The following is a 12,633-nucleotide window of genomic DNA, read 5'->3' as shown; positions in this document are numbered from 1 at the left end:
GTTCAACAGTTCAAACAAAATTTAAAAATAAGAGGGAGTAATGTCCCCAGTCTCCACATGATTCATTAAAATATCCACTCCTCATTTAAATATTTATAAAATATAAATGCCAGTGAGGAATCTGCTTCAGACAGATTCTGACATAATGAAAGTTAAATAACTATTACTCAGGCCAAATGGAAACATCCATACACTAGACAGTAGAGAAGACCCTAATTTGGGGTCGAGGGCATGTTTGTGTTTTCTTACAGGAAAAGAATAAAGCTTCAGTAGCGGTCACAACATCTGGTGAGATGCATGGAGCAGAAAAAACTGGACCTGAGACCGTGGGAGCCTGCTCAAGCCAGTTCGAGATCTCCTAAATCAGTGTTCCTGACCCTTGATGTCATCAAATCTACAGCCCGAGGAAGAAATAAAACAGTCAGTTCAGAGATTTCCAGTGTCTCATCAGGCTTGCTACATCAACCTCCTGGACCCGTGAGTTTTCATCCCAAAGCCAACAAAACTGGAAGATTAGCAGCTAGCCTTTGATATACCTTAAAACAACAGAATTCATTTTGCCAGCTTTTCCCTTTGGGGGAAAAAAGACCCATTTAAAACATTTGGACATTGGTATGGACTGTGATGAATGGCAAAAGCCTTTTTTCAGTATTTGAACAGGACATGGTCACTTGAAATATCAGACTCGGTAGTTCCCGTTTCTGGAATCACAGTGTGTTTTTCTGGAGAAATGTGGTTTGTCCTGGTGCGACAAAAAGACTTTGACTCGGGTTGCATGTTCGGCTAATACTACTGACATTAAATCGACAGACTACATCACCACAGGAACAAATTGGTACTCTGTAAATAGTGCAACAAGCCTCTTGTTCATATTTTTTATAATGCTACGTGTAACATCAATGATTGTACCTAATGTATCTGTGCAAGTGCACTCTCTAATGCTTTCCTAAGTAGATCTTAAAATGATTGTAAACTTTATCACTGTTTTGACCTTCAAATTGTAACTATAAATCACCCTTGTAGCAAAGAAAGGCTGGTGGTAGAATGCTAAGGCCCAGATCGGGGGGGATGGGCAGGTGACAGAGAGGCGCTATGTCAGTGGGGGTCCTAGGAATGGTAACAGTGGCAGTAGGCGTTCTGGCTTCATGCTGAGTTCAAAGTGCCTTAGCCCATGGCAATCCCGATAGCCATAAAGCCTTATTACAAATGATTTTAAAGTTGGGGTGCTCTTATGACGGGCAACTTGTGGGGAAGACCCACTCCCACCTAACAGGGGTTCAAGGTCCCCCAAAGACGGGCCAGGGATGGTGACCCTACTTGACCTAAGACAGGAGTGCCTCATTTAAAAATAAAAAGGGGTGAATTGTGGGGACACCAGACCTTGAGCAGAAACCCACTTCCCCTTCGGCCTGGGAGCAGGCATCTATGTAATGTTTACTGAAAACAATTCAGTGCTTTAAAGCTTGATAGGGCTCAGATAAGGGCTGGCTCACTGAAATACCATGCCTTTCACACCTCCTACGGCTAGATGCCTCTTCCTGTCCCTGCCCCCTGTGGTGTCTCCCCGATTCTGGGGCCGGAGATTAAACCACCAGCCAGGAGGGTGAGAAGTGGAAAGAATGGTATGTAAATGGATGGCAAAAGTCCTTAAAAAAGGGAAGCTCCTTTTTCTTGGAGAGACTTCTCCAGAGATTTCGCCAGAGACTTCTCCTGAGAGCTCTCCTAAGCGGACTGGGGTCTCCTCCTAAGCTGACTTGGGAAGCATAAAGTTTTCTTAAAGCAACCGACCGGTCTCTGTGTCATCTATCCCGACCACCTCGCTACATTCTCAGATGCAGGCCACACAGCAGGTGCGACAATCAATGATATAACTCAAAAGGTTTTGTGTAAGAGGGTCCTGTTCTAAGTGTTGGGAGACCTACTTCCATGATGGAAGGAAGGGGTTATAGCTGGTAGTAATGGATGGAAGCCTAGGACTGTCTCCACAGGTTATGGTTATGTGGCACCCGCCAGGAATCAGGTACTGCATTGTCTAAAGACTGGAGAACACCTCTGTCTACTGGTAGTGTCCCTACCCACGGGGAATAGCTCTGCCCACTGGTCACTCAGAGTGTGGAGGGGGAGGTAGGAGTGGACCCCACACCCAGTCTTGGGTGAGGGTGGGGTTCTTTCCCTGGTAGAGAAACGAAGTGGAAACAAAGCAGGCATCCTCATGGCTCCATAGCCCCCAGAGCTGTGATTCCTCTGACGGGGACAGATCTTGGACTTAACAGCAGATGGGGAACTCTGCCCTCTCCTCCCACCAATAACTCAGTTAGTGCTTATTGTCTCCCAGATACAAAAAGAAAGGACAACCACTCAAGCCTGTAGGAGCATCGGAGAAGGGGACAGCCAGATCAGGGGCTTAGGCTTGGGCTAGGGTAAGCATGTCTGATTCAAGGGGCAAAGAGGCAACCAATGGTAAGTGCTACAGAAAAGAGAGGACCCAGCTACAGCTGCAGGCACAGATTTCTGTTTCTAAATGCATGCAGGGAAATTTTAGAGAGAAAATATCTGCTGAGAGGATTCTGAGTGTAATGGAGCATGGTTACTCAGCTCTAGGTAACACGGAAGGAAGGACCTGCCCATGCATGTGTCCTAACTCTCTAGAGGCAGAATCAGACTGTATGCTCCCAGGACAGGGCAGGTCATACAGGCGAGGGAACGGCTCCAGTGTGTGCAAAACCACAAGGTGAACAGGCTGCAGTGCAGGGGACACAGTAAAGAGGGGTTCGAGCTGTGGCCAAGCAGAGGGCCCAGAGCCACAGGCAGAGCACAGGGCTACAGCCAGCTCCAGGTGCTACGGAGGGAAGACAGACAGTTCAGGGTGGCTGTTTTCCAATTTAAAAAAATCCGTAGAACTCAGACAGGGAATCTGATTGTGTATTGCCGTGACTAGCTCTGATTTCTTTCAAGCTGTTGCTCTGTCCACTCTGCAAATAAAGAAACATCCGGCCTGTGCCTCCCTCTGCTCCCACTAGCTATGTGGAGCTGTAGCTGCCTTTGCTATGGCCCACAGCATTCCCTCAGTCCTCTCTCCAGTGTGGGTGACTTTCACTTTGAAAAAATATAAGATATTACGGAACAGTCTTTTGCTTTGATTCTAAAATCCCACAGGGAAAGGAGGAAGAGGGAAGAGGGAAGAATGAACTTAGGATGCTGATGACTGTACCTCCCTCCACCATCACCCCGTCTGTCTGTGTATGCTACCAGCCTTGACCTTGTTTCCCTGCTGCACTGTGCTCTATTGGAGGAACAGTCTGGCTATCTTACACATTGTACTCTGTAGACATCTGGGCTATTCATGCTTATGTTTTGGAAATAGTCTGTTGTGCACACACTTGCATTTGTCTCTTGGGGCCAGATTACAGGAGCTCCTGGAGGGGATATGTTTGGGGTGCATGCATGGTTGAGGACTTAGAAAATGCCAGGGGATCACTCCACCAAGATTTCCCATTGTTGAGGGAGGCATGCACCTATCTGTACATCCCGGGGCACTTCTGTGTGCCTTTGGATTCCCATTCCTACCAGGAGTTCACTGGGACCTGCCAGGACACCCTGCTCAGACCCTCCAGGACTGGGCCCAGGCTCACTGCAGTCTTGGGCAAGGTCAGGGCGAGAAAAGTTCCCATTCTTCTGGAACAGCGCCCCAAGCTGTACAAAGTCTCCCCCGTGCCATCCTGAGTTCTGATCTTGTTGCTCTGTGGGTGCTTCCTGGTGATTCGTCTGTCCCTGGGGGGCACCTTGAAGGACACTGTGGGGTCTTCCGTGGACTGAGCCCTCAGGGTATCCAGGTCTGGGCTGGCACCTTCTCCAATTGCTGTTCTCTGCTATGCTGATTGCACCGGGGAAGTGTGCCGGCCCCATAGCAGACAATGAGACTTCTGAGCAGATCCACAAATGAGTGAGTCTCCACTGAATCGTAAAAGCGTAGCTTTGGAGCGCTGCTCAGGACTGCGTGCTTCCCTTTCTTTTAGCCTCGTTCCTTATTGAATACCCTTGCAGAAATGAACACAGTCATTTATTTTCATAGCCCAGGGGAGACAATGATTAGGTCTGCGGATGTACACACACTCGCACCATGCTCTTTATGACCCAGTAGGAACCTGACAAGGTCCTCATGTGGCAATCCTCCTGACCCAACAGGAACATAGCTCAGCCCCGCAGGCATTGTGTGGACAATTTCCCCTCATGACTCTATGGTTGATTGGACGCTTCTGCTACCAGCCTCAATGAGAGAATTCACATGGAAAATTCTGACTCAAAATTCCAAGTATGAGGCCTGATAAATGTGTGCCATTTTCACGGCATTCTAATGTCAGAGAAAGAGCTATGATGAACCACTGGGAGCCCTGCATGTATGAAGAATGATCCTCTCCTCTCCTAGTCATTCTATATTTAATTCTCATATTCATACACACTCAAAAGATAGGGCTGGAGGGTGGTTATCAAAAGTAGGATTCTTTTATTGATGTTATTTTGTATCCTTTCGTTGTTAACTTAAACGCTCCGGTGACTATACAGTGCACTTTTCTATCAGCTGCATACTATTCCACTGTGTGGGTAATTCACAATTTATTTCACTGTTTGCTAGGCATTGGTGGTCATGGAAGGCTGTTTTCCAAGCCTTTGCCACAAGGAATAGTGTTGCAATTTAGTGCATTATGTAGACTAGCTACCCCTTCAAGGGTTACTTTGTCCAAAGATACATGCACTTTGTATTTTAGTAGGTGTGGCTTGGTGGTCCCAGTAAGTCACCTGTCCTTTGTTGGTACTTTCTTTGCTCTCCTGTCCCGAGGCTGCCTTCCACCTAAGAACTGCCCCTGGCTAACTGCTTACCCCTGAGGCTCTCTTGCAGGGCAGTACTCTGTGTCTATGTGAAAACACACACGTGTGGCTGTGTGTCTGGAAGTGGGTGAGTGCAGTGACCGCTCTATTGCCCCAGCAGATGCAGCTGCAAACTGCAAATACGTTTTCCACTTGTTGCCCTTGGCCTCCACGGCTCTCAGCACCTCTTAGATGGGTACAGGGGCTGAGGTGCTCCACTGGCCTCTCTTATCTCCTCCACAGCCTACCTACCTCCACACTGCCAGCTAGCTGGCAGGGACAGAAGGCCTAGGGCCTCTGGCAGCCGGTCAGCTAGGCACAACATGTGCTAAGGCCCAGAGCCTGTTTGCTTAGTCCTCTGGGGTTAAGACACACATGCACACGTGAGATACACTCTCAGCTGCTCATACACATGTGCACACACGTGCACACAGCAGCTGTTGTCAGCATGACCTCCTTCCTTGGGTCACCTGGTGCTGTGGCTTGCTTCACCAGGTGGCCTGCCTTCAGCTCTGCAACATGCTTTATCTTTTGGAGTTAATGTATCCTAAATCCCAGGACTTGTGTTAGGTGCTCTAGGCCTCTTGACATCTTTCATACATTTTTTTCTTAAATTGAACCACTTAATATAAGTGTAAAAACAACATTTTAGCCTTCTTTAAAGCGGTCATATTTATGTAATCATAAGTTAGATATCCTGATTTAAAATTTATATTTTTTTGATTTTTGTTTTTTGAGAGAGGGTTTCTCTATATAGCTTTGGAGCCTGTCCTGGAACCAGGCTGGCCTCGGACTCACAGAGATCTGCCTGCCTCTGCCTCCCGAGTGCTGGGATTAAAGGCGTTCGCTACCACCAAAACAAGCAGGTGTGGTATCTTCCCTGTTAGTTAGTGGAGAGACGGTGCCCGAGTCCCAGATGGGAAATGTGTTTTCAGTTTCCAGTGTCAGGACAGGAGCCAGGGCTGCTTCTGTGGGAGCCTCGGGCTCCCTTCCCCTTGAGCAGCATGACCTGTGTAGGGAGCTCAAGCCCAGAACCTCTCCCTTTGTTGTAAAGAGGAAGGACTAGAAGTTTGGAGAAGAGAAGGAGAAAGGTGGGAGGGAAGGAACAGGGAGAGGAGGGAAGGGGAAGGGGCAGATGTTCAGACAGTTGGGCCTGGCCCTGGGCTTGGCATCCTAACCAATTTCTCTCACCAGTCCTCTGGCAGGTCACTAAATGAAACCAGCCTTAGCAACTGGGATGTCTCTAGGATGATGCTAATCAGTTCGGCTTAGGAGAGGCTCCTGTTTCCCCACAGAGGGAGGCAAGCTAGGCAGTAGGAAGCTGGAAGGTTCCTAGGAAACCAGGAAGCAGCCTGCCTTTGGCTGACACTGGATGAAGAAGCCCTTCCTGGCAGAGTTCATGGCTACAGGAGCTACTGACTCCTCAAGGTGGGTCCCAGAGACGAAGGTGAGTAGGGTGAAACCTTCGACTGGTCCTTTGAAGCCCTTAGGGACAGTGTGCTCCTTAGAGCCTCTGAACTTATGTCCTCATCTCTGGTGTCACACAAGGCTGTCAATGCCAGTTCACAGGGGAGGGAGAGCTACAGTGGCCCGGAAGTGTTGAGAGGAGAGAGAGAAGCAGAACCCAAGCCTGTTAAAGGTGGCCAGAAGAAACCTGTACTACTTTGGCAACCCAGAACCTTGAAGACACTCAAGTGCCCAAGACTGGCACCATTACTAACTGGAGATGGGACCTCAGGCCAGACGTCCTGGGTCTCAGGAACTCTTGGTGAAAAGGAATCTTCCTGGGCTACAGGAATACAGTCAGGTTAGGTACCCAGGAATTCCTCCCCAAGCATCAGGTATTTCTCACTGGCCAGCACCAGCTGTGGCATCGAGGTTTGCCCAATGGCAGATGGCACGTGTTGGGAAGCTCCACCCAGCCCCACTCCTCCCATTCCAGACTCAGATCCTGAGAAAGCCCACCATTGGCCGCTCCTACCCCCTGGGATGCTCCGGACCTTGCAGACAGGCTATTTGAGGCTTGGTCCCGACCTGCCTGTGGTTCTCCCTTGTGGTTTCTCCTCTTCCTCTGGGACCACCCAGGAATCCTTTGCTCAGATTAAATCCCAGACTTTAATTTGGCCTGATCTGATTTATCACATCGGTGGAGAGACTTAATATTGGGGTACAAAAACCTTTCAGCACAGGAGAGAACATGGACAAGAATTTAACTCATTAGATGAGTACTTCATGCCCAGATAAGGGGGCAGGGGAGGGGGGATAAAGGGTTTTACACTCCTGTCAGGAGACTTACTGCCCATATCCTAGAGCCAGACAACCTGTGCGGAACCCTGGTGTTCACTTGTTAACTGTGTCAGCAGATCTGTCATTTAGTCTCTCTCAACTAGAAGGAAAAATGCATGCACGGGGCAGGACGGGGGGGGGGGCAAAACCTCTACATCCTCTCAGTCTACCACCTCCCAGCACCTCTGTGGGCTTGGGCTCATTTATAGGCAAGATTGATTATACCTCCAAAGAATGGTAATTAGCTCAGTCTAGTTTCCCCAGAGGAAAGGAGGCCAGGCTAACCATTCCAACACAGTAGACATGCCTCGTTGGCCTTTCTGGTGATCGGCCTCGTTTTGAAGCTGTTAGGACAGCCCAAGCATCCAGCTTGTTCATCACCCCAAAGGCACCATTAGTAAGTAGACTGAGAGTGCTGGCCATGCCCTGGCGTTCTTAGAAGCCTCTATGCCAGAAAGCAATGGCTGCTCATATCTCACTGGCCACTCAGCGGTTGAAGAATTTGCAAGCCACCTGCCAGGAACTGGAGAGGGAGACCAAATGCATGCTTCTCTCCTACCACAGCTGCAGCCTGGTTCATGCTTGAAATGAAAAGTGCCGGGACTCACACTGTTCCCCATTCAACAGGGGGGTGGGGTCAAGTCCGACATCAACCTGCCCACACCTGGGTTGTGGTCCCTCTGTTACCTGCTTTTTGTTGAGGCTGCTGAGCAGTGGCAAGTTCAGTAGTTTGCCCAAAGTTGTTCTAAATTCAGGAGGCAGACCTCCGCATCTTCCCAGGATCTGTGATCTGCCCCGACTACTGACTCTGATAGTGCCCAAGACTGTTGGAACCCAGAGTCCCTGATGTGAACAGAAGGGAACCCTGAAGCCCATGCCATACTTGGCATTCTCTGAACAGCACTTGCTACAGCCCTAGCAGGCACAGTGCTGGGCTTTCAATGCCGCCCTTCAGGAGCCCAAAATCTAGTGTCAAGACACCACGGGGCAGAACAAACAGCAGTGAAGCCTGCTGTTCCTCAGTTTCCTCATTTGCAAAATTAGGGGTAACAGTACCCGATTTATTCATCCTATCGAGCTGCTGACAGGCTGAGGACAGCCCTTATATTTCCAGCTTCCACCTCTACAGAGTTAATCAATCACAGATTTAAAATAGAAAACATGGCCAGACTTTTCCTGGGCATCAGTTTCTAAAGCATGAGCTATAAAACCATTTATACACTGCATACACGTGTTAGGAATGAAAAGACCCACATAGAAGGATTTTGTCACCCAATGTGCAAATGCAGCCATTTTATACCCTGGGCTGTCGGCTATTTGGTGTTCCAGAAGTCAGTCCTCTGTGAGTACCAAGGGACTGACGCACATCCAAGCAGCTCCTATTAAGAATGCATCCCTGTTCGCTGGAACCTTCTGGTCCTCTCTGTCCCTGGGGTCCCGCCTAACTGTTTAGCTGACAGACTGGCTTCCTCCTCCTGCCCATCCCCTCAGCCGACCCGGTTCCCAATGGTCCTGTTTATTGCTGCTCTGCAAGTCAGACCTTCATGCTCCACCTCACTCACCCACTCAAGCCAACTGGAACCCAGCCTGGCGATGCCACACCTCAGCCCAGATCTGATTTAAACCGGTCATCTCTGGGCAGCAATCCAGCGTTCCCTGTGGATGACTCCGAGATCTCGCCTTGTGCTGTCAGAGTTTCCTCCTTCTTTGCTTTCTGTCATCTTTTTTATTATTATTGTTTCCATCAAATTCATGTATGCCCTGCTTAGTCAAGAAGTAGCAAATTAGGGGCTGTAGAGATGGCTCAGCAGTTAAGAGCACAGACCCCTCTTCCAGAGGACCTGGGTTCAATTCCCAAACCCACATTGTGGCTTACAGATGTCTGTAACTCCAGTTCCAGGGGGACCTGACACCCTCACATGAAGGCAAAACACCAATGCACACAAATTAAAATAAAATATATTTTAAAAATTTGAGGTTATAATTTAATTACATTTCTCCCTTCCCTTTCCTCCCATGCACCCTGTTCTCTTTCAAATTTGTTGCTTCTTAAAAAAAAGAAGTAGCAAGTTAAAATCTGTGGTATCCTCATCCTTGTGAGCCCTGAACACAGCTGCAGAGAGAGAGAGAGAGAGAGAGAGAGAGAGAGAGAGAGAGAGAGAGAGAGAGACTCATGATGATGGAGGTTGGGGAGTTTGGATTCTGCAGAAAGTCCCAGCAGCTGCAGACCCAGGACAGCTGACCACACAGAAGTCTATGCAATTCTTCCTGCTCAGGGACTGATCATTTGTTCTACTGGGCCTTCTGCAACTGTTAGAGTCTATGTAGCCTTTTTTGTCCTTGAACTTGCCATATAGACCAGGTTGGCAGAAACTTGCAAAAGATCTGCCTCCCAAGCGCTGGAATTAAAGGCACGCACTACCACACCTGGCACCTTCAACCGCTGCATTAGGCCTACCCACATTATGGAGGGCAAGCCGCTTTTCTCAATGTTTGTCCATTTAAATGTTAATCCCATCCTCTAAACGCCTCCCCAACTGACACATGACATCAACTATCACCCCTATTAACTGCACAGCTCACTTCCTCGTGCTAAGGAGAACACAGTGTGCATACAACTCCTGGCATTCTTAAGCACACTCTTTAGCAAGGAGCCCATCTGGATTCTGTGTCCTTCAGACGTTCATGCTCACTGTTGGCTCCATCTCACGGGTTGCACTTGCTCTATCAGAGGAAGGTGAGCCCACTGCTCCTCCCATACAATCCTCTTCCTGGAGTCCTGGGCATCCTGCTGCACTGGGGGGCGGGTAACAACAACTTCAGCTTCCCCCAGAACCCCCACCGCTCCTCCTGCTTCTACAGTCTGGGAATCCTGTCTCCCTCTCACTGAGAATAAACACCACGCTGAGCAGATTGGCATCCTCTCTGGGTAGTTATGGAATCAATACTAACCGTAAGAAGGCAGAATCTCTCTCGACCCTCACAGACCAGAACAGGATTGATGGGACAGAGAAGCAACAATAAGTCACAAAGACAGTTAGTTAATATTCCTGTACCTAATCTGATGGTCCGGTGGTTTAAGTTTACCTCTGCTTTTTTCATCCAACAAGCCAATCACTCACACACACACACACACACACACACACACACACACACACACACACACACACATCCTAATTCTTCATCCCAGCCTGACACAGTGGTTCTCAAATGGATATAGGTTTGTCTTCTGGTATCACATTTCTGGTTGTCACAGTTCAGGGAGTGCCAATGGTTCTGGTGGTCAGAAACCAAGGGTGCTGTAACTGACTGTGATATGTGGGACAGCTGGCCACCAGCAGAACTTTATCCTCTCAGCTCCTGGTTCTAGTGTCTAACCAGAGACCGATTTGTAGTTCTGATGGTGTCTGTATGTCATGGAAACAGCATCCCTGTCCTCAGGTCTTCATACTGTTTCTTTCTCTTGGGCCTGAATGTTAATTAGCATGTGCTCCCCGCCCCCATGGATGTAGGAAATGAGAAGGTCCCTCCTCTCTAGCTCTCTGCAGATCCCTGGCATAATTTCCTATTCATGCCTCTTGCTTTCCAGATGTGTGTTATCAGGGACTCTTGTTGCTATAGGAAATTCAGAGGTGAGTTGGAAGTTGATGATGCCTGGTTACCATGGCAATGCCAGCTGCTTCTGCCATCACAGCAAGGCAGAGTGGCCACTGAGAGGCTGTCAGAGACTCTCAGAACCATCCAAGCAAGACCCTCCCACTTCCTTTTAACACCAGCCTTCGTCCATTTCCCAGGGGTGCCTGTCTACAGCTGACCCCCTGACTCAGTTCATGCAGTCCCTCTGTGAGGAAATGGAGGCCTGCAGTTGCCTTGGAATGAGGTGGTAAAGTCCTACTGGGTGGCATTTATACTCATTAGTGAGTCAGCCCTTTCTCCAGCCTTTAGGACAATGCTGGCAGATAGCCTCATCCTGTGGGACAGTTGCCTTAGCTACTGTCAATGGAAATTACCCATTTTGGAAAGAGCTATTTTCAAGCCAACGTAGGAATATCTGCTTTAGCTCTTTTTCTGTTGCCAATGAAATATCCAAGACTGAGTAATCTTTGGAGAAAACAAGTCGATTTGGAGACTAGAAACTCCAGGGCTCGGGCATCGGATGAGGCTTCTTGCTGCATCTTAACAAGGGTGTGGTTCGAGCACACTAGCCCAGCTTCTTCTCTCTGATCAAGCTGCCCATGTCATCACAGGTCTCCCACCCCCTGACTTGAATCACACCCTCATGGCCTTACCTCCAAATTCATTCAACATGTGACCTTGAAAGTTAGGACTCTGATGTCTGAGATCCAGGGAGACAATGGAATCACAGCATGGCTCTCTCTGTGTGGATCATGGAGACCGATGACCCCCTGAGAAGGAGTACACAGGAGCAGCTGGAACAGCTCCCAAGCCTTTGTATCTCCTTGTGGGTCCTGAGCAGATGCCCAGTGAAGAGCTGTTAGTGACACCTGGACCTCTTCACTGGGTCTTCATCCTGGTCTTGTAACTAGGAGGCTATCACTAGCTTCCTGTCCCGGAGATGAAAACAGGCTCCTAAAGGCCAAAGAAAGTACCCAAGGTGGGGCTGCTGGCGTGGCAGAGGCAGAATTTGAATAGGAAGGTTGTGTTAATCAACTTAAAAGGTAGCAGGTGATAGATTCTGGTGGTGGAGGTTTAAGTCCCTGATCACCTTGCCCAGTGCTTTTGCAGAATATCAGGCTGGGCGCGTATGGTGAAAGGAGCTATCACTTCATGTCTGGAAGCCAAAAGAGAAAAACAGTGGAGTCTGCCCCCCCCCTCCTATGTAGCCTCTTTAAGAGCATGTCCCAATGATCTCGTTTCTTTCCATACCTCTTAAGACTCCACTAATCCTCAGGAATGGCACAGGCAGGTGAGCAATTCAGTATCTTTGTGGGGGCACTGAAAACCCAAACTGTAGCAGAGACCTCATTCTAGAACCTACAACCTCACACAGTTTGGGGGGCTGCTGCAAACAGGGCTACCATTCTCTATTAGCATGAGGAAACTGGGGCTCTCAGAGGTCAGGTCAGACACCCCAGATCATCTAAGTGGCGAATCCAGGGTTGAAAATACAGTTTGTTCCATTCCAAATCTCACTCACCTGTTTTGGACACAGCATGACTCTACCTGGTGGTGAGAAGCCACTGCACAAGCAAGAGGAGGACTCCTGCCAGGCTAGGAGACACAAACCTCTACAGGGCTCTCGCCCATGCCTCCATGTGAACACCAGGCCAGCCATGGCACCTGGAACTCATTCGAGTTCTCAGTGAGTGGAGACAATTAATGCTACCAGAGCCAGCAAGAGGGCTCCTTTACTGGCAGACACATTTATCCACATGGTAGTTCATGGAGGTTAGTCACAATTCTTTGGCACCCTTAAGTGTGTCCAAGCCAAGGTTGATGGAAAGCTTCCGATAGGGCCCC

General features: G+C 48.9%; 1 long non-coding RNA gene across 1 annotated transcript; it reads right to left on the bottom strand.

The window, feature by feature from the left end:
- Positions 1-2,496: 2,496 nt before the first annotated feature.
- LOC110343000 lies at positions 2,497-11,711 on the bottom strand. Its single transcript, XR_002385193.2, has 2 exons — positions 11,442-11,711; positions 2,497-4,037 (listed from the first exon to the last, which is right to left on the bottom strand). It is a non-coding gene; the product is annotated as an uncharacterized LOC110343000 (long non-coding RNA).
- Positions 11,712-12,633: the final 922 nt, after the last annotated feature.

The sequence above is a fragment of the Mesocricetus auratus genome, unplaced genomic scaffold (assembly GCF_017639785.1).
Source record: "Mesocricetus auratus isolate SY011 unplaced genomic scaffold, BCM_Maur_2.0 Super-Scaffold_100007, whole genome shotgun sequence".
NCBI classification, from domain to species: Eukaryota; Metazoa; Chordata; class Mammalia; order Rodentia; family Cricetidae; genus Mesocricetus; species Mesocricetus auratus.
Note: the sequence above shows the minus strand (reverse complement) of the source record. Positions and strands in the feature narration are given on the sequence as shown.